Consider the following 21,941-nt stretch of genomic DNA (forward strand, 5'->3'; position numbering starts at 1 on the left):
TGCACTCTTTCTGATACACCATTGGAATCTAGTAAATATCATTAAATAATAGTCTATCAGATCGAAGGCTGCAGATGGATAGAATTGTAAAAGCATTTGATGATCATGAGCTATCTGCATATATATTTCTGAATGCAAAGTCCCCTGTAGGGTCTCAGTACTGAAGTCTTTATGGAAAGCAGATTGAGAAGGAAAAAGAATATTATGGTCTTATAGTTAAGGGGTCAGTTGGAATGCCAAAGTGCTTTCCGCAATTTTTGTAAACAATGGAATACCAGCTATTTTCTGTAGTTTGATAGGTAGAATCCTTCAATATAGGTGTCAAAATAATCTCACCTAGAGAACTGGGGAAATGCCCTTGTCAGAATAGTTCTAGTAATATTGTTTGGAGTTACTAAGATTTGTAACAGAGTGGACAACGGGGAGGGAGTAGAAAACATGAAAAAGGATCTGCGGAAACTAGAAGAATGGTCTAAGGTTTGGCAATTAAAATTCAATGCGAAGAAATGCAAAGTGATGCACTTAGGGAGTAGAAATCCACAGGAGAAGAATGTGTTAGGCGGGGAAAGTCTGATAGTTACGGATGGGGAGAGGGATCTTGGGGTGATAGTATCTGAGGATCTGAAGGCGACGAAACAGTGTGACAAGGCGGTGGCCGTAGCCAGAAAGTTGCTAGGCTGTATAGAGAGAGGTGTGACCAGCAGAAGAAAAGAGGTGTTGATGCCCCTTTATAAGTCGTTGGTGAGGCCCCACCTGGAGTATTGTGTTCAGTTCTGGAGGCCGTACCTTGCTAAGGATGTAAAAAAATGGAAGCGGTGCAAAGAAAAGCTACGAGAATGGTATAGGATTTGCATTACAAGACGTATGAGGAGAGACTTGCGGACCTGAACATGTATACCCTGGAGGAAAGTAGAAACGGGTGATATGATACAGACGTTCAAATATTTGAAAGGTATTAATCCACAAATGAACCTTTTCCGGAGATGGGAGGGCGGTAGAACGAGAGGACATGATATGAGAGTGAAGGGGGGCAGATTCAAGAAAAATGTCAGGAAGTATTTTTTCACGGAGAGAGTGGTAGATACTTGGAATGCCCTCCCGCGGGAGGTGGTGGAGATGAAAACGGTAGCGGAATTCAAGCATGCGTGGGATAAACATAAAGGAATCCTGTGCAGAAGGAATGGATCCTCAGAAGCTTAGCCGAGATTGGGAGGCGAGGCTGGTGTTTGGGTGGCGGGGCTAGTTCTGGGCAAGACATCTACAGTCTGTGACCTGAAAATGGGGCTAGTTCTGGGCAAGACTTCTACAGTCTGTGTCCTGAAAATAGGGCTAGTTCTGGGCAAGATTTCTACGGTCTGTGTCCTGAAAATGGCAGATACAAATCAAGGTAAGGTATACACAAGAAGTAGCACATATGAGTTTATCTTGTTGGGCAGACTAGATGGACCATGCAGGTCTTTTTCTGCCGTCATCTACTATGTGCCTAAATTTTAAGTGCATCCCAAAAATGGGGGCTTGGAAACGGGAGGGTCATGGACAGTACAGGATGGATCATGGGTGTGATTTTGGGTTATGTATCTAATTATAGAATAAGGGCATTCCATGCATAAATTTAGGCAGGGTCTTGGTGAAGATTAACTAACGCACTTTTCTGGACTCCATTGTTGTGCGGAGTTTTTGGTCTCTCCACTGTTGTGTGCTTGCTGTGCTGTATCCATGGAGGCAAGTTCTTCTGTGCTTGCAGTTGGTAAATTTAGGCAGGGATATTTGCACCACATTTTCATTGGTGCAAATGGATGCGCCTAAATTTACACGCAAACCCCAGGAATTAAATGCTATTCTATAAACCGCACCTAACTTTGGGCCCCTTTTATTAAGCGGCAGTAAGCCCAATGAAGGATTTCTGCTCGCTAAACAGGAAGTACCGCCTGGCAGTACATTTCACTCCTAGCATACCGTAATATCCGGCGCTACATAAATATATTTATTTTTGTAGCATCAGACTGTACCTGGCGGTAATCGGGCAGTACCTCAATGGGTGGCGGTAAGGGCTCCCCCTGAAATGGCCATGCAGCAAGTGCTTTATTTGCCGCACAGCCATTTCCTGCAGGAAAGAAAGACTTCTCTTTTACTCGCCATGGTAAAAGGGGGCATTGGCGCGTATGGAAAACACACACCGATTCCAGCGCAGGCCCCCTTTTGCCGCAGCTTGGTATAAGGGGCCCTTTAGTGCAGTTTATGAAAAGTGCTTAAGTGGGTTTTTTCAGCACAGATTTTTTAGGCACAATTTATAGAAGTCACCCCATAGTTCTGATTAACCCAAATCATTTTGTTGTATAGCAACTGTGCTTTTGCTCTCTATTCATTTTCTGATGGATTTTCAATGTGTTTCTTTGTTTTTATCTTGATTTTGTTCTCCATTATAGATATGACCACAGCTAGTGAACACATACATAGACTGTACATTTTGGGGCCCTTTTACTAAGCTGTGCTAGTACATGGGCTTAGATCATCCTAAACTGGAACTTTCCTGTGTGTTAAGCCCATTTCTAGCATGACCATCATATAAAGGATTTTTTTCCATTTGTTGCATTTCTGACCTGCGCTAATTTTAGCTTTGCAAGCTGCCTTCAAAAACTAACCAATTAGCATGAGGTACAATGAGTGCACTAATTGGTTAACGCTTCCATGCCCACTTTCTGCCCATTTCCCAACCATGCCACGCCCATTCCTAGAAATAAATTTTAAAATATTTTTACTGCATGATTACTGCACACAAATAGCTGCAGTAAGCACTTTTAGGTGCGCTAAGGAGCTTATTTTCAAAGCATATGGGTGTCTCAAAATGCCCAAATGGACGTCTATGTGCTTGAAATGTCCAAATTCCAATTTTGAAAAAGGCATAAAAGGGATGTCCAACACTGTAATACATTCAAATAGCAAAGGGGGGGGGGGGGTGTTGTGGGCGTGTTTTGGATAGGACTAGGGAGGGCCCAAAATCAGGATGTCCAAAATCAATAACCAAACAGGAAGAAACATCCAAACCTAAAAAGAAGGGCATCCTAAATTAGACCTGTTTCAGTCACATCCAGAGTACAAGAAGGTGCTCTGATCCACTAGAAGGATTAAAGCATGACACCTTCTTAATCCCTCAGTGGTTGCTCCCTGAAAATGAAACTGAAAGGGGATACTGAACTCTATGACAACTTCAGGTATTATGGGCATCTTTGCAAAGCAGAAAACATGTCTGAGGAGTAGCCTAATGGTAGGTACAGTAGACTGCAAACTAAGGGACCCATGTTCGGATCCTACTTTAGCTCTTTTTTTTTTTATTGTGAGTCGTCCAGAAACACCTAAAAATATAAGCCACCTGCAAACCTGAAGTCTATTGAAGTGGTGTACATTCAGGTACAATAGGTATTTTTCTGTTCCTGGAAGGCTGACAATTACAAAATAAAAGAGTTAAAGTGGGATTTGAATCTGGGCCCCATGGTTTAAAGTCCACCCCATTAACCACTAGGCTACTCCTCTGCTCAGCTGTGGCATTGGTGTGGTCATTCTTCTAAGAATACTTCCAGACAGGCATCTTTGTTACTGCTTTTTTGCTGCTGCTATGTTGGATGTTCCTGTTTGTAAAATGGCTGTTCATACAGGACGTCCTCAGCACATGGACATCCATGTCATGTATTTCCTGTTGGAAAATACATGTGAGATGGGCGTTTGTTTTGGATGTTATGAGCTGGATGTCTCTATTCTGATTTGGGCGTCCTTTTGAAATGCCCCTCCGTGCCTGCATTAGGGCTTAATAAAAAGGGCCCCTTTATTTGGTTTTAATTGAATGTTAGTTATATGCCTGTTGCAGGCTATGTATAATTTATTGGTATAGTTTGTAAAATCAATATTGTTTTCAAAATTGTTTATCTAATCTTCTTGCAAAGATTGGCTCACTCAATAAGCCTTGTAAGCACCTACGCACGCCCAACGCATGCCAAAATGCAGTTACCGCCCGACTATTGCGTGGCTCTTGTGGTAATTTCATTTTTGGCGCACTTATGATATGCTCGTTTGAAAAATATTTTTTATTTTCGGGCGCGTGTAATGGACATGCACCAAGTGGCATTTGGCGTGGGAAGGTCATTACCGCCCGGTTACCACATGAGTCATTACCATTAGGTCAATGGCTGGTGGTAAGGTCTTAGACCCAAAATGGATGCACAGCAAATTTCATTTTGCCGCACGTCCATTTTTGGCAAAAATTTTAAAAAGGCCTTTTTTACAGGCATACTAAAAAATGGATCTGCGCAAGCCATTTTTCATCTCGCCTTTGTAAAAGGGCCCCTTCATAAGTTTTGATAGTGCATACTAAGGATTTATGTGTGGGGGAGAGAGGGGAGTGGAATTTAGAAAGTTTTCTCAATGTATGAATAATTTTTACAATTGGAAAATGGCTCTTACAACATTTTCTAATGATATACTCATGTAAAGTTAAGCGCATTGCAAGATAAAATAGACAGTTTTTAAACATTTCATTTAGATGTCCTGTTATGAAGTTAATTGAACATGTGTAAACTGAGAAAAAAAATAGCAAAATAGTAAAAACCAGTAGATAACGCAGGAACTATCTGGGGCATGAAGTGTTTGTGAAGATAAGCCCTTTATACTAACATATATGATTGCCTTAATAAATCACATTATAAAAGTATGAAATTAAAATTTAATTTTGGGTGTTGTCTGGTTACATATTTTAATAATATGAATTTGCAGCATTTACTTATACATGCCTCTGTGAAGTGGTTTACAGAATCACTGACCAGTCAGTAATAGCCTAGAGGTCAATACTCCAAAACTTTGTCTGGATAATTTTGGAATATTTGCTTTTCTAAATTACCCACTACTGGGCAGTTATATTTTGACCAGCCAACCTAGTTGGACAAAATTTATCCATGTAAGCTGGGGGTGTTCAGGTGGTGAAGTTACAGGTTAGCTGGACAGTGCTCAACTTCATCACTATCCAGGTAATCAGACCTGGAGAAATCAGGTGACCACAATAGCTGAGCTGAAGTTATGCAGATAACTTCAAGCAGTTATATTCCACAGCATCTTCCACAAACCATAAGTTTCATTGAAAATCCAGTTAATGTTAATCAGATAACTTAGCACTCACCATTCTGCTGAACATTGGTACATTTGTTTTGTACAAAGTAATTTGGTTCTTCAGTGATTCACTAATACTCAAACAACATTTTGCATTGTGTTTTATACATCCACAGCATCAACAATTAACTTTAGGCATTAAGGGTCTCTTTTACTAAGCTGTAGTAAGAAATGGGCTTAGTACGCCCTTATATGGGTCTTTCCCATGCACTAAAGGGCCCATTTACTAAGGCACGGTAGGCCTAACATGGGCCTACCGTGCACTAAAAGGGCACAACCATGGGTTGCACTGAGGCATCCCACAGTAGCTTTCCGCTGACTGCACGCTAATCCCACATTGTAAAATATTATTTATTTTCTAGTGCAGGAGGCATGCCCATGGGCAGAGAGTAGGCGTGCCTACGCTAGAGAGTAGGCATACCTATGCTAATTGGGTAGTGTGGGAATAGTGTGGAAGCCCTTACTACCTCCTAAATAGGTGGCGGTATGGGCTCTCATGGTAATGGCCACACATTAATAGGGAAATTAACGCGTGGCCATTACAGAAATGGTTGGCAAGGTGGCTATTGTACCGCCATGCTAACAGTGGCTGCAACACATGGAAAACTCATGCGCTGATACCAGCACCAGCCACTTTTTAGCATAGCTTGGTAAAACAATACCTGAGTCGTTTTTTTTTTTTTTTTTTTTGCTTAAGCATTTTTTTGTATTTGTTTCATTTATGGCCATATGCTAATGTTACCATTTAAAAAGAATTAACAAAGGATCCCTACCACCGCCTATTTAGGAGGCGGTAAGGGCTCCTGCGTTAACCCTGCATTAACTAATTAGTAGGCACTAAGCACTAACTGGTTACTGCTTCCACACCCACTCTCTGCCCATTTTCCGCCCTCTCACAAAGTAACATAAAAAAACAAATACCACGCGTTTTTGCGTATCCTGGGTTAGGTCATTGTTGCTGCATCAGGTACGTGTTAGCGCCTAACATAGCATAAAAGGGCTTCTAAGTAACATGGTACCAATCTCTTTCTTCTTCTTTTAGAAGTTTTTGAAAATCAATTACCATGATTATGTTGGAGGTATGTCATGCAGAAATACAGAAATAAATGCATAATTTAGTCTTATTTTAATTAGTTGTTGCTTTATCTTAGTAAGGATTCACTTGCAGTCAATAGGATTAAGAAGCTGAGATAATAATTAAATCAATGTAAACTTTGCATATGAAAATATCAAAGCAGTGAACAGTGATTATGTATAATGTCAACTGAGTTCCGATTAGCATCAAATGCCTATATCACTACAATATTTTCCTAAATGCAACAAATTATTATGATAAATCCATTACAAAAATAGTTGACCAGTGAAGTCCTCTGATTAGTTTCCAGCATGATACAATCTGGTTTCATAGCAAGTTTCTTAATGTAAAAAAAAAAAAAAATCATTTAATTCATCATAGTCATGAGTATGCAGATGGAAAGGTAGACCCTATAGCTGAGGACACAAATGCCTCTGTTAGGGGAGTTAGTGACAATTTATATTGCATTAACATTGAGGGACTTGTTGCAGCTGTAAGGGTCATAGTTGGCAAGTAGCTGAGTAAACTGAGCTGGTGTCTTAAGAGGGTGATTTGACCTGTTGGACCATCTATGGCCTAGACAAGTGAAAAGGTTCCTCATGACAATAGTAGAAGGAGATATGGTAGATGGGGAATTTGGTAGTCTCTTGCGGTTACCATTAGGGGCACAATATTGTTGATGGTGCCGGACTGGGAAGGAATGACTGCCCAAAGATCCCCTGGACCACCAATGAGCTAAATAGTAGGCCCTTTTGATGGGGGAAGGAATCTTTTTTTTTTTTTTTTTTTTTTGGGGGGGGGGGGTAAAGTATTATAGGGTGGGAGATCAAGAGCCATTGAAAGAGTGGGGGTAGGCTTTGCAGCTCGATGCTAATGGATGATACAATAACCCTATTTAAATGCTGGGGTTATTTTACCATAATTTATAGGCCATAGTGTGACTTAGGGCTTTACATAGCTATGATAGGGTTTCTACTGGGCCTTCAAGACTGAGACAACAGGAGTATTTTATTGGTAAATGACCCGACACGAGCCGTGTTTCGGCGTTAAATAACGCCTGCCTCAGGGGTCAAAGTTCAATTGTGAATATTATGAGAATTGTGCCTGTCCAATGCCAAAATTCAGTCATAAAAGAGTATTGGACTTCTGTCTATCCGGTGTCTCCAGAGGAGGGGATAGAAAAAAATCTCTGGAGCCAGGTAAGGCTGTCCGAACCGACACCCACTATGTGGGAAAAACTCCTATATTAGCCTCGTCTTGATATAAAATCAAAATTGCAAATTTAATTACCTCACTAGTTACTCCCATATCTAGGCCATTTATAAATATGTTAAAAAGCAGTGGTCCCAGCACAGACCCCTGGGGAACCCCTTCTCCACTGAGAATACTGACCATTTAACCCTACTCTCTGTTTTCTTTTAACCAGTTTTTAATCCACAATAGGACACTACCTCCTATTGCTGGACTTGCTGTGTCCCTGACTGAACTGCAGAAGTACTATGGCAGGATCCAGTGCATTATGGGGAAGTGAGGCTGCCTGCCCAGGAGGGAGTGGTTTCCCAATAGACAGGAAGTCAAAAGCCCTAAGACAGAGCAGAAGGGGGAGGCCCTGGGAGGAGAGCCCAGGAGGAGCAAGGTCTCAATACAGAGACCTTGGAGATACAGAGAGAGAACCTGAGGGAAAGAAGTGGCTGAATTGAGAGGACTGGAGTGATTGAGTTGTTGGTGAACCGGTTGAGAACTACCATAAGCCCTGAGTCCAAACACTGTACAGCTGTGATAAGCCCGTGTACGTGTGGGAGTTAAAGAACTGAACTGTATAAGTACACTGTGCAAGAGTGCTGGAACATTTGGTACTGCGTACACTGAACTGTATAATTGTGCTGGAGGCCGGGCTTGGGTGAGATCTGACCCAAAGAGTAGAAGTGAGAGAGAGAGAGAGAGACTGTGTTTGGGTGTGGCAACTTTGCAGCCACAGACTGTGGTTGAACCGCCGCTAAGGCTGGCTCATGGCAACTTGTTGAACTGCTGGGGTGGTGCCCCTCTTTGTGTCACAGGCTCTGGGAAGAAAAAGTCCGAGAGTACATGAACATAAATATTAATAATTGCTTGTTGAAACGCAGTGGATTATCCTTGCTATGATCTGGCCCTGTGAAGTAACAGGACCAAGACTGTTTGTTTTGTATATAAACTCCTTTTTAGGTTGAACTCATACCTCCTGTCCAGCTGTATTATTAATCCAGCCATGCTGAAACCTGCACGGGCTTCTTACGGTGATTTAAAGCACTAACGCAGCTTGATAAGAGCAAAAAAGCCTTGAAGCAAGAGCTATAAAAGGCAAACTTTCAGGAAAAAGCACAGTCTGAAAGTATCAGGGGAACTGGGCCAACAGGACTCAATGAGGTGTCACTTTGCAGCCAGACCACCACTCCCTGACCTTCAGCAAGGACTACACCTGATGCAATGCAGGCAGCCATGAGTAGCTCCAGGAGAGAAGTTTGGAATAATGCATGTCTTCCCAAGACTGAGAAGGTGCTGCCAGGAGCAATTCCTTGCACTTCCCCGTGTAAGTAGGAAAAAACAAGTAGGAAAAAGCAATACAAATAAATGACCACTAGAATTCTCAAGCTGGCATTGCTCGAGCAGCAGCCATCTTGGATCTTGGTCATCCTTATCCAGTTTTAATCCATTAAGTAAATAATGAGCTTCATCTGGTGTTCCAGTGAGTGTTTAGCAAGTAAGAAAAGAAATGCATATGACATGTAAAACTTTCACTTCCCCATGTTATTGATTGGAAAGGAGAAAATCAGTTCACTGTATCCTTCACTTAAGTACAGGGAAACATTTTTTGTACACAGCAGCAAATTAACATACAGTAATTTACACTTATTGTTTTCAACAAATTGAGCCAGTGTTGAAGACACATTCTTGAGAATGAATTTACATAGAGTAATGTCCTTGGCAATACAAACATGTGAAGGAGAATGAACCCTATTCATGATTATACAGTTCTTGAAGAATATGTGAAATTAAAAGATGCACAGCATTTCATTATGATAGACAGTTTGAGAATTGTATTCAGCTGTGGGTCGTGGTTGCGTTTACAGTGACTCATTTTCTTTCTTTCACTACAGAGTATGAGTTCCTCAGCCATAATCTTAGACATGGATTATGAAATAAATGGGTGTAATTCTATAACTGGGCACCTTGATTCAGTTATAGAATACTAGTGTAACCCGGTATCATCACACCTAACATGTAGGTGCCCATGCTTACACAAGTCATAAAACTGGCATTAGTGCATGCACCTAAATGTGGCAGGTACAACGTAATTTATGGTATTCTGTAAATTACATGCACAAGTGGGGGCCCTCTATATGTTCAGTCCATACTCCATCTCCGGTGCAACCCCCTTGTTGTATTATGTTATCAAAGATTTATCTCTCGCCAATTCTTTACATATGGATTCAAGGCGAGTTACAATCAATAAGAGACTGATAACAAAACACCAGGAATTACAACCCCCCCCCCCCCATAATTCATTACAATCTTATAAAAATATTTAAAACCCTGCAGGCCTAGAGAACAAATATATTTTCAAAGCTTTGCGAAACATAAAATAGCTCCCCATTAAATACATTTCACATGGAAGATTATTCCAATAGCGAACAGCTACAAAGAAAAATGATTGAGCATACGCATTATCAGGGTGATCCTATAAAGGATGATAAAAGTAAGATGTCCAAAATCTAAGTACTAAGCTAGTATTCTATAAAGGCAAATTTGTGCACCTAATCCGTTATAGAATACTAGCATAAGACAGCAATTAACGTCTAGATTCTATGTAGTGTGCCTAGAGATCCGCACCACATGTATATTCCAATGGGAAATACATCTGGATTTCCTGTTCGAAAATACCTGTGATGGATGTCCGTGTGCTGAGGTCACTCAGCATGAACAGTCATTTTACAAACTTGAATGTCCAACATATGAATGGCACAAAAGCAGGGACAAGGACATCAGTCTGGCAGCATTCTTAGAAGAATGGTCACGCACAGGCATCCCTGTAGAGCAGAGGGGCATCTCAGTGGTTAATGTGGTGGACTTTCAAATATGGGACCCAGGTTCAAATCCCACTTTAACTCCTATATTTTGTAATTGAGAGCCCTCCAGGAACAGAAAAATACTTACTATACCTGAATGTACACGACTTTAATAGCCTTCAGGCTTTCAGTTGTTTACATATTCAGTAGGTATTTGTTTTCTGTTTCTGGAGGGCTCACAAGAAAATAAGAAAAGAGTTAAAGTGGGATTTGAACCTGAGTCCCTTGGAGTAAAGTCCATTGTACTAACCACTTACGCCTCAGACCTGTTTTCTGCTTTACTAAGAAAGCTCATAATACCTGAAGCTGTCATAGAGCCTGGAATCCCCTTTCAGTTTCACTGCCACCCCTTCTGTAGGTGGTAAATGCTCACAGGCTAAGCAGACCCTAATCCAGTAGTTCCCAAACCTAGCCCTGGAGGCAACCCAGCCAGTCAGGTTTTTGGGATATCCAAAATGAATACTCATGAGAGCAGCGGCGTACCAAGGGCGGGGCAGTGGGGGCGGTCCGCTCCGGGTGCATGCTGCTGGAGGGGTGCAGACAGCCACACGCCTCTCAGCTCCACTGGTTTCCTGCTCCCTCTGCCCCGGAACAGGTTACTTCCTGTTCCGGGGCAGAGGGAGCAGGGAGCCAGCGGAGACGAGAGCCACGCGGCTGCTCCCAGCAGCTAAGAATGCACCCGGGAGGGGGGGGGGGAGCGCATCAGCGATCCGCCCCGAGTGGCAGCCGACCTAGGATCGTCACTGCATGAGAGATATTTACATGCACTGCCTCCATTACATGCAAATCTCTCTCTTGAATATTCATTGTGGATATCCCGAAAACCTGACTGGCTGTGGGGTGCCTCCAGGATCAGGTTTGGGAACCACTGCGCCTAATCAGTTAGGGGTCCTTTTACAAAGGTGCGCTGAAAAAATGGCTTGCGGTAGTGTAGGCGTGGGTTTTGGGTGTGTGCAGATCCATTTTTCAGTGTGCCTGCAAAAAATGCCTCTTTTTTTGCCGAAAATGGATGTGCAGCAAAATCAAAATTGCCGCACGTCCATTTTGGGTCTTAGACCTTACCGCCAGCCATAGACCTAGCGGTAAAGAATCTGGGTGGTAATGACCTATGTGCGTCAGACGCGCGTAGCGGATGTGCACCAAAATTCAAATTACCGCAAAGGCAACACGATAACCAGGCAGTAACTCCAATTTGGCACGAGTTCGGCGTGCATAGGCACCTACGTGGCTTAGTAAAAGGGGCCCTTAGTGTGCAGCGGTGTTGATGCGCTAATCGATTAGTGTAGATCACACCTACTCTCCAAACCCCTGTCACGTTCCATCCACAAAAAAATAAAATTTGTTATTTAACACATGGGTAGCACGAACATATCCCAAAATTACCACTGGATGCCGTGTTATGCCATTTGTTTGCAGCAGTAAGCACAAGTTAGTGCTTACTGCAGCTATGGAAAAGGCCTCCTAAATGTTTAAAATGATTACTCCTGTTGTTTATACACTGTAAATGTATTATGTGTTTTATTTACTTGTGTAAGTCGCAGCTGATATTATAGGATGTTTATAATGTGAACTATATGAAGATTATTGTATGCTTGATTTAAATTTGCAATCCACCTTGAACTATTTTGGTTTAATTAATTAATTAAAGTTCAATTAAAATATAAAAACAAAAAAAGATATATTTAAGGGATTTGATGCTTGAAATTTGAAAGAGAATAAAATAACTGGATGTCTATTCCCGTCATTTAAAACCAGATGTATCATTGATGTTAAATTGCAGGGGTGATATGATGCAGACATTCAAATATTTGAAATGTATTATTCTGCAAGCAAACCTTTTCCAGAGGTGGGAAGGTGGTAGAACTAGAGGATATAAATTTAGATTGCAGGGGAGCCAACTCAGGAATAATGTCAAGAAGTACTTTTTCATGGAGAGGGTGGTAGATATCTGGAATGCCCTCCTGTGGGAGGTGATGGAGATGAAAATGGTAAAGGAATCTAAAAATATGTGGGATAAACACAAAGGAATCCTGACTAGAAGGCATGAAACCAAACAAGCTTAATGGTGGCTAGATAGCAACACTAGTAATTGGTAAGCAAAGCCAGTGCCAGGCAGACTTCTACAGTCTGTGCCCTGATTGTGGCTGGACAAATTTGGATGGGCTGGAGTGGGGCTTCAATGACAACTTCAAGAACAAGGCCAGTACTGGGCAGACTTCTATGGTCTGTACCTTGAAAATGGCAAGGACATATGTAGTATCACATACCTTATGCTATGAGTTTATTGTTGGGCAGACTGGATGGACTGCACAGGTCTTTGTCTGCCATCATCTACTATGTTACTATGATGTACAGATTACCTGGGGAAGCCTCTCATAGTTTCCAAAAGAGTCTGTCAGAGTGTTTAATATCTAAACATTCTTATCTTATTGCTGAAAGTGGTATTTGTTTCTATTTTCTGTTTCATCCTAAAAATCATTTTGAATTTAGCTGAAGCATCCCAGCCTATGGGAATATTCAGCTGGGAATAGTCAGTATGTCTGGTACTGAATATCTGGATCTTGGCAGAACATGAAGCTATCTGGGTTTGGCTGATATTGCATACTATACCCGCACTGCTAAACAGGCAAAGTTAAGACTGCTATTTATGTGAGCCAACATATCCAATTAGCTCTGTGAACACCAGCACTGAATTATCACCAATGCCTGCATAACCCCCGGCTTTGCCCCGACTCCACCTCTGGATCATCCCAGCATTAACCAAAGATCGCTGCAGTGGTCAAGGTGGATATTACTACTACTAATAATACTTATCATTTCTATAGTGCTACTAGATGTTCACAGCGCTGTACACTAACCCCATAAGTACATATGTATTGCCACACTGGGACAGACCAAAGGTCCATCAAGCCCAGCATCCTGTTTCCAGCAGTGGCCAATCCAGGTCACAAATACCTGGCAAGATCCCAGAAAACTCAGTACATTTTATGCTGCTTGTCCCAGAAATAAGCAGTGGATTTTCCCCAAGTCCATTTAATAATGGTCTATGGACTTTTCCTTTAGGAAGCCGTCCAGACCCTTTTTAAACCCCGCTTAGCTAACCGCCTTTACCACATTCTCTGGCAACAAATTCCAGAGTTTAATTACACGTTGAGTGAAGAAACATTTTCTCCAATTCGTATTAAATTTACTACTTTGTAGCTTCATCGCATGCCCCCTAGTCTCCCTAATTTTATATGTCACCACAAACTGCATGAACAATTTAACTGAATAATGACTCAATTAGTGCCAACAATTGGTGCTAATTGCAATCAATTAACATGTTTGTGCATAAATTTAAGCACATGATCAATGCCTAAATTTTACATGTGTCTTGAAAAAGAGGGCATGGAAATGGGAGGGTCATGGGCGGTTTGAGGTGGATCATGGGTGTGGTTTTGGGTTGTGTGTGTAATTATAGAATAAGAGAGATCTGTGCATAAATTTTGGTGGGCACATTTGTACCACGTTTTTGTTGGTGCAAATGGATGCAACTAAATTTATGCATGATCCTTGGGAACTTAAGCGCTATTCTATAAACTGCACCTAAATTTAGGTACGGCTTACAGAATAGTGCCTAAGAATTATTTTTTGGCGTGATTTATAGAATTCACCCCTAATTGGTTCCATAGTTTCCTAACTGTAAGAACATATCAGGTGATATTTAAATCGATCATATCATCACCATGGAGACCTGTATGTGGAGTGCCTCAGGGATCACCACTTTCACCGATTCTCTTTAACTTAATGATGTTACCACTGGCTAGATCATTATCCAACCAAGGTCTAAACCTGTACATTTATGCTGATGATGTTACGATATATATTCCATTTAAAAATGATATATCAGATAAAATCAATCAAAGCTTCCAAATAATGAACTCATGGGCGGATGTATTCCATCTTAAACTCAATGCAGATAAAACACAATGCCTTATCCTTTCATCGCAGTATAATAAAATCAACTATACCAATATAAACACACTAAACCACACTCTTCCAGTTGCGAACACCCTTAAACTTCTGGGTGTTACAATCGATCGAAATCTTACCCTAGACAGCCATGCAAAAAATGTAAAGAAAATGTTCCATGTAATGTGGAAGCTTAAAAGAGTGAAACCTTTCTTTCCAAGAGAGGTATTCCGCAAACTGGTGCAATCATTAGTGCTGAGCCATTTGGACTATTGCAATTCCATCTACGCAGGGTGCAAAGCACAAACCATCAAGAAACCTCAGACTGCCCAAAACACCGCAGCCAGACTTATATTCGGAAAGGCGAAATATGAAAGTGCCGGACCCCTTAGAGAAAAATTACATTGGCTCCCATTAAAAGAACGAATTGCATTCAAGGTCTGTACCTTGGTTCATAAGATCATTCATGGAGAGGCCCCATCATATATGTTGGACCTAATAGACTTACCAGTAAGAAATACAAAAGGTTCATCAAGTACTTTCTTAAACCTCCACTACCCCAATTGTAGAGGACTTAAATATAAATCGATACATGCATCTAGCTTCTCCTACCTCTGCACGCAAATATGGAATGAATTACCGAATACCATAAAAACAACGCATGATTTGACAAACTTCCGGAAGTTACTGAAGACAAACTTGTTCAAAAAGACTTACAATAAAAACCCTTCACATTCCAAGATGGCTGCCGAATAGGACGGACGCGTTTTCTCTCGTCTCTCTCTTACCTGAAAATTTCTGTAATGCCGAAGAGAAGGGGAAGGGCTGCGGCGACTGCCTCCCAGCAGACGAGGAATCTACCCCCTCTAGGCTCGATAGAGCCTTTCTTGCAGAGGGCCGCAGGCATGGCAACACCGTCGATGGGCAGCCCGCCTGTCCATTCACTAGATGGAGATAGTGTTTTGAACACAGGGCTGGAAGTCTCATTGAGCCCCGACGGTAGAGACCCGCCTCCACAACCAATTGGAAGCAGTTCACCGACGATGTCGTACCCGACCGCGAAGACCGGAGAGTCATGTAGCGGAGGGGAACGGGAGGCAATTCAATCCTCGTCGGTAGGCTTGGGAAGTTTGTTTTTCCCCACCTTAACTGCCTCCATAGAAAGAAGAACTGATGAGGAGACGGCAGGAACTAAGGGAAATGTAAGTCAAATACACACTGGAACAGAAGAGTTTTTTCCTTTTAAAAAACCTACTGAAGTAACTTTAGACAATCTTTGGCAACTAATTGTGGACCTTGGTAAGGCTCTAAGCCCACAGATGAAAAAGATCTCAGAAGAAGTTGCCTTAATAGATGGGAAACTTAAGGAAGTAGAAATTAAATTTAACTCTGTGGCCTCACAAACTGAAAAACTTGAAAAAGAAATACATCAAATACAAACAGTGCAAACAACTACTGTTAAAGATCTGACAAACCTAAGGAGAAAATCTGAGTTTCTTGAAAATAGTCTCAAAAATAACAATTTACGCTTTATTAATTTTCCTGTGCAACCTCTAATTTCTCCGAGGGAAATGTTAAGGAATTATTTTAAAGAAGTTTTTGAAATTAATGAAGAACACTTTCCTCCTATTTCCCAGGTTTTCTACATTCCGACTAAAAAAGTGGAACATTTAAATACTCAGGCAATAGATGTCTCTGCATTGTTAGAAAGTTCAGATAGTGAAACTCCAACTGCCTCTACTTTGCTTGCCACAGTTGCGTTGACCTCAGACAAGTCATGGATATTAAAAAAATTCTTTCAAAAGAAAGAGAAAACCTTTAGAGGATTACAAACACGGATATTCCCTGACTTGTCGAGAGACACGCAAAAGAGCAGGCAAAAGTTTTTGCAGTTAAAACAGGAGACGCTCCAATTAGGAGCAACGTTTTATTTAAAATATCCATGTAAATGTTTGGTTAATTATTTGAATGTTAAATATGTGTATTTTGACCCTTCCCAATTATGTTCCTTTTTAACATCTAAGAGAGCTCTTTAAGTGTAATACATACCAAGCCTGAAATGCTGAAATCTTATTTTTTCTTATTAATAATATATATGAAATGTTCAATTTCTTTTCCTTACATCTCCAGTTTATCCGTATCTTGGAATCCTAAGTTGAGGACTTTTAAGCATCCAAAGGAGAATATTTTTCCTATTTATTTGTGAAGCAAATTTCTGTAAATTTGAATTTTTTTTTTTTTTTTTTTTTTTTGGCTGCCTTTTTCTGTCAAGTTAGATTTACTTGTGAATTATTGAAATAATAATAAATATAAATTAAAAAAAACAAACAAAAAACAATAAAAACCCTTCACAATGACTTGACTCATAAACTACACCTGAATCAACCAAAACTGATTTCCTTTTTAATTTGATTACCTCAATCACAATATCATTATTAATCATTATATCTCATCCTGATCTCACTCATATGTTATGTGTTACTTATTTACTTATCCTAATTTACCTATTATTCTTCGCATCTTAATTGTAACAATATACTGAGCTTCTTACTCTGTTAATGATAATTGATATTACGACATATTGTAAGCCACATTGAGCCTGCAATTGGGTGGGAAAATGTGTGATACAAATACGGCAAAATAAATAAATAAATAAATAAATAAATAAATAAAACACATACGAGACAGTCCCTGCTCAACAGAGCTTACAAACTAATCAAGACAGACAAATAGGGCAAAAAAAAGGAATTAGGGAATTACTTATGGTAGAAATGATTAAAACAGATACTGTCCAGTTAAGTGCTACTGAATACCCCCTCCCAACCAATTCATCATGATTTAGCTTGGCAGGTGTCTCTCCTGCATTGTTGCCTTGCTTTGAATATTGAACCCCAAGTTTTTTGTATCAGCACTTTCATTTTCTTCTAACTTTTGGTCATTGTGGCTCCATCCATTAGGATCTATATTCTTTTTGTTAGTTTTTCTCCCTTTCTTTTATCTGAAAGCCATTTTTCATGATTAGTATAAAGTGGCTGTTCTGAGCATTTTGCAGGAAGATGAAGAAAGAAGCTCATTTTAACTTCAATTTTCCATGCAAAAAAAATAACTTGACTTCTTGAAAATGCTCTCTTTTTGAACCTGAGCTCCAGCTGTTAAACTCGCTGCTTCATACCAGGTCAACAGGAAAATTACAGATATGTTCTTTCTCCACGGTTTAAGAGTACTAAATGAAACAGAACAATTTCACTTCTGCTCATTAAATCTCTCTGTATCCAAACTTCTGATGGTTCTGATGATTCAGGGTATTTATTTATGGGGCCCTTGTGCCAAATGGAAGAGAAAAGAGAATGATGACATTTATGAGTTATATTTGTTATCTTTCTATGCCCAGCCTTTGTTAAATATAGAAAAGAGTTGGAATAAATAAACTTTCACCCATCCAAGAAGATCAGAATTTTGGAAGCATGGTTCAGTTTAAGAGTTTTCGGGGAATTAGAAAACTGCTAGCATAGAGTCACGAAAATAGCCTACCATATTAGCACATGCAACCCTGTTTTAGGGTATGTCAAAGTGTGAGAGTTACCCACATGGACACAAAAATATTGGCAAGTCAAATGTAAACTCTGTGGTCAGCATTTGCTAGAAACGCTGGCCATGGTGTTTATATTGTTCACAGATTTCAGCCCCACTATCCAGATAGCGAGCAGTGCTAAATATCTGTTCCTCAGCGGGAACTGCACTGCTATCTGCTTAGTGGAAATATTCAAACCACTATCTAGATAGCTCTCCTGATAAAGTTAGGCAGCAATTTTTCTGTCACAGCTTTATATGGACAATTTGAATAGCAGTCTGAATGACTCACCACTCTGCCCTTGCTCTTCCCATGCACAGCCCTGGCATTATTTGGATAGTGCTGAGGACTGTAAGGATATTTGGTGGTGCTATCCCGATAATGATGTCCTATCCACTTAGCCATCTATTGCTGTTCAGAGGTACTATCCAGAAGGAGCCATTGAATATCCTTACAGACTGCCTTGGCATTATCTAGTTCATAAATTCTTTCATCCAGGGGCAAATTCTCCAATGAGAGGAAAGGGATTCCCCTCCAAGACCCAAGGTATGTATTTTCATGCTTTGCTAAGAACACACAGAGACTCTCGCCATAGCCGCTGAGCGGGGGGGGGGGGGGGGGGGGGGGGGGGGGGGTAGTGGGGGCAAAATTCCCCAGACCCGGGCCTCCAAGGTACCGCAGTCCCACCCGCCCTCCGTCGTCAACCATCTGCATCGCAGTATTACCTCCGTGAAAGCAGCGCTGCAGGCAGCAGAATGCCTCCCTTCGGCCCTCCTTCCCTCCCTGTGTCCCGCCCTCGTCTGATGTAACTTCTGCGAGGGCGGGACACAAGGAGAGAAGGAGGGCCGAAGGGAGGCATTTTGCTGCCTGCAGCGCTGCTTTTAAGGAGGTAAGACTGCGATGCAGATGGTCGACGACGGAGGGGGTGGAGCGGGGGAGTGGTGTCGACCTTGGGGGGGTAGAGGAGTGGAGGGGGGAGCGACGGCCTAGGGAAGGCGGGGCAGTGAGGGCAGCAGGGGCGGGGCCTCGGGGGCGGCCTTGCCCCGGGCCCGGCCCAGGCTCTCGGCAGCCCTGGCTCTCGCACAAAACGGCAGTCAGGTGCTATAACACCAGCAGCAAAAACAAAAGGGAACGACATCAAGAATCTGGAGAATCAGAAGTTCAACAAAAGTTTATTCAACTTACTGCACCCGCCAGGGCCACATGGGCATTAGGGGTGATATGACATCAAATGTCGCAGTGACAAGATTAAGGAACAACTTCCACTTCTTCAGAGCAATGCTATCAAACGCCTTTTCACAGGTAGATGCAGTTGCAATACTTGTGTGGCAGGATGCAAAAGCCTGTATGTATGACAAACCTTTCCAGACAGCCCTGTCTGAGCGATATTGTGGAAGGGCGGTCTGGAAAAATGTTTCTCTTTGCAAAATGTAAAGTGGAGGAGTGGCCTAGTGGTTAGGGTGGTGGACTTTGGTCCTGGGGAACTGAGGAATTGAGTTCAATTCCCACTTCAGGCACAGGCAGCTCCTTGTGACTCTGGGCAAGTCACTTAACCCTCCATTACCCCAGGTAAAAATAAGTACCTGTATACAATATGTAAGCCGCCATGAGTGTAACAAAAATAAAAACAGCGTAGACACTCCTGATGGTGTGGATAGCATGATGTAGCAAAGCTTGAAGAATGGTCTAGAACAGTGGTTTTCAAACCATTCCTTCAGACCACCTATTTTTTTTATTTATTTATTAAGTTTTAACATATTTACAAGCATAATATCTTGCAACAGGAAAAATCGGATAAACAGAAAAAGAATATTTTTAAAGGAAAATATAATTATTAAAGCATTAACCACCTAATTTTTAAATTGTAAGTTTCCAAAGAGCTGTGAGAAAGTTCCAAACTGTTCAGCAGCGAATGCTGTGTCTTACATGTTTGAGAAGTGAGAGATCACCCCTGTCCCACTGTTTTGTGCACAGAATTACTTCACTCCCTATTCTGCTCCCTCACGTTTTTACATGACCCTGAATTTTTAGGATTAAATCTTAGCTGCCAAATTCTAGACCAGTGGCTTTCAACCCAGTTCTCAGGGACCATCTGGCCAGCTGGGTTTTCAAGATATCCACAATGAAAATGCATGATATGTTTATCCACTCCTACCTTAGCTGAGATAATATTTAACCATCTCTCTGACCTCATGTGCAACTTTCTTTAAATTAGTCACTTTACTTTCTAACTCTTCTTATTCTCTTACCTATCTGTATGTTTCATCTTTGCTTTACCCTTCACTATCAATTAAATGTTCTATTACATATTGTGTTGACATTGTAAGTAGTAAACCATCTATCAAAAAACAAGGAAAATCAAACTAAATATATCAAAATTCTACCTTACTAAGAAGTTTGAAAATAAAAAATTAGTTTGCGGGTGTCTCCCAGAAGTGAAAACCATGCCATACTTTGTATTGTTATTTGAATATTTTTACTGCTGTAATTGTCTATTACTCATGTTTGATCTATTCTTACTGTACACCGCCTTGAGTGAATTCCTTCAAAAAGGCGGTAAATAAATCCTAATAAATAACTGTATTAGCATGTGCTTCTCTGCTCTAGTGCATGCAAATATCTCTCATGCATATTTATTGAGGGTATCTTGAAAACCCAACTGGCCAGGTGGTCCCTGAGAACTGGGTTGAAAACCACTGGTCTAGAATTTGGCAGCTAAGATTTAATCCTAAAAATTCAGGGTCATGTAAAAACTTGAGGAAGCAGTGCACAAAACAGTAGGATAGGGGTGATCCAAGTACTCTCACGTCTCAAACATGTAAGACACAGCATTCACTGCTGAACAGTTTGGAACTTTCTCACAGCTCTTTGAAAACTTACAATGTAAAAAAAAAAAATCATCAGATCCTTATATCTCCATCTGCTTTTTCTTGTAGGGATCAAGAATATTAATGCTCTGTTCTTTAGTCCATCTTCCTTAATGGAATAAAATAAGTTAAGATACCAAAGGAAAGATTGAGTAATATTCTCTCGCTTAAGACAAGAAAGGAAATATAGTCATCACACTCTCTGTTCTGGCCAGCAAGAATTTGTAAATACTTAACATATGGATCTACACAGTTTCACCTCTAGAGAATAAACCATACTCCATTACCTGTTGAGCACATGCCACTATATATATACATCTGTGTTAGGGGGATCCATAGCAGCATGTCTCAAAATTTCAATGGAACCTTGGATTTCCAGCATGAACATACAACGTGAGGTTTCCATGATCCATTGACAGTACCACTCAAGACTAAAAACATCCCATACTGAAGCTGAATGCACATCAATAGCTAGGCACACTTCTATTTGTAGTCTCCCATCTATTTCAAGTCTCCTTAATATATCCTAGATTCTAGTGTTGTGTAGTAACTAAGTAAATGTAACTAGTTACTATATTAAAGTAAACTTTTTGTCACTTTTACTTATAAAGAAGTACAGGAAATATTTTTTTACTTTTACTGAGTTAATAATTTCCCCGATTTTACTATTTTTGCTCAGTTATATCTGATGCTTGCAGTTAAAAGTAAAAAGTAAAAGTGGAAGTGAGATGTAAATGATGATTCTTCAGTAAACCATGTAAAACAACAAAGCCCGGAACACGTAAATAGTGGATCATCTCATCTTAAGTTTTGCTGTTCAGTGAATATAGCCTATGAGAACAGTGGCCTTGCCAGTTTTTATTGAGTTAGTTACTTGTCTCCAGCCAAACAGAAAAGTGATGAGTTGGGTCACTTTGATGCAGAGATGAAGCTGAAGCTGGATGCAGTTCTATCACAACAGACTGCTGGTCATCCTATGGAAAACTCTAAACTGTAGCGAATGTCCACTGGATTGACAGAGTCTTCAGAGAGGAAGTCTCCTTGTCTGAACTTAAGTTTCCACACATTTGATATTCTTGCATCAGTTCTTGAAGATACTCAAAAGGAGTTTGCCATCAGATGAAAATTTGTTAGAACAATAACAGACAATGATTCCAACTATATGAATGCTTTCTCTGTAATTAGATGGCATGAGATGAAGATGATGAAAGCGATGAATT

General features: G+C 40.8%; 1 protein-coding gene across 2 annotated transcripts in view; it reads right to left on the minus strand.

Moving 5' to 3' along the window:
- CALCR (calcitonin receptor) overlaps positions 1–21,941 on the minus strand; it is a 414,614-nt gene that overhangs the window by 212,323 nt on the left and 180,350 nt on the right. The window lies entirely within an intron of this gene.

This window comes from Microcaecilia unicolor, chromosome 1 (assembly GCF_901765095.1).
Source record: "Microcaecilia unicolor chromosome 1, aMicUni1.1, whole genome shotgun sequence".
Lineage (NCBI taxonomy): Eukaryota > Metazoa > Chordata > Amphibia > Gymnophiona > Siphonopidae > Microcaecilia > Microcaecilia unicolor.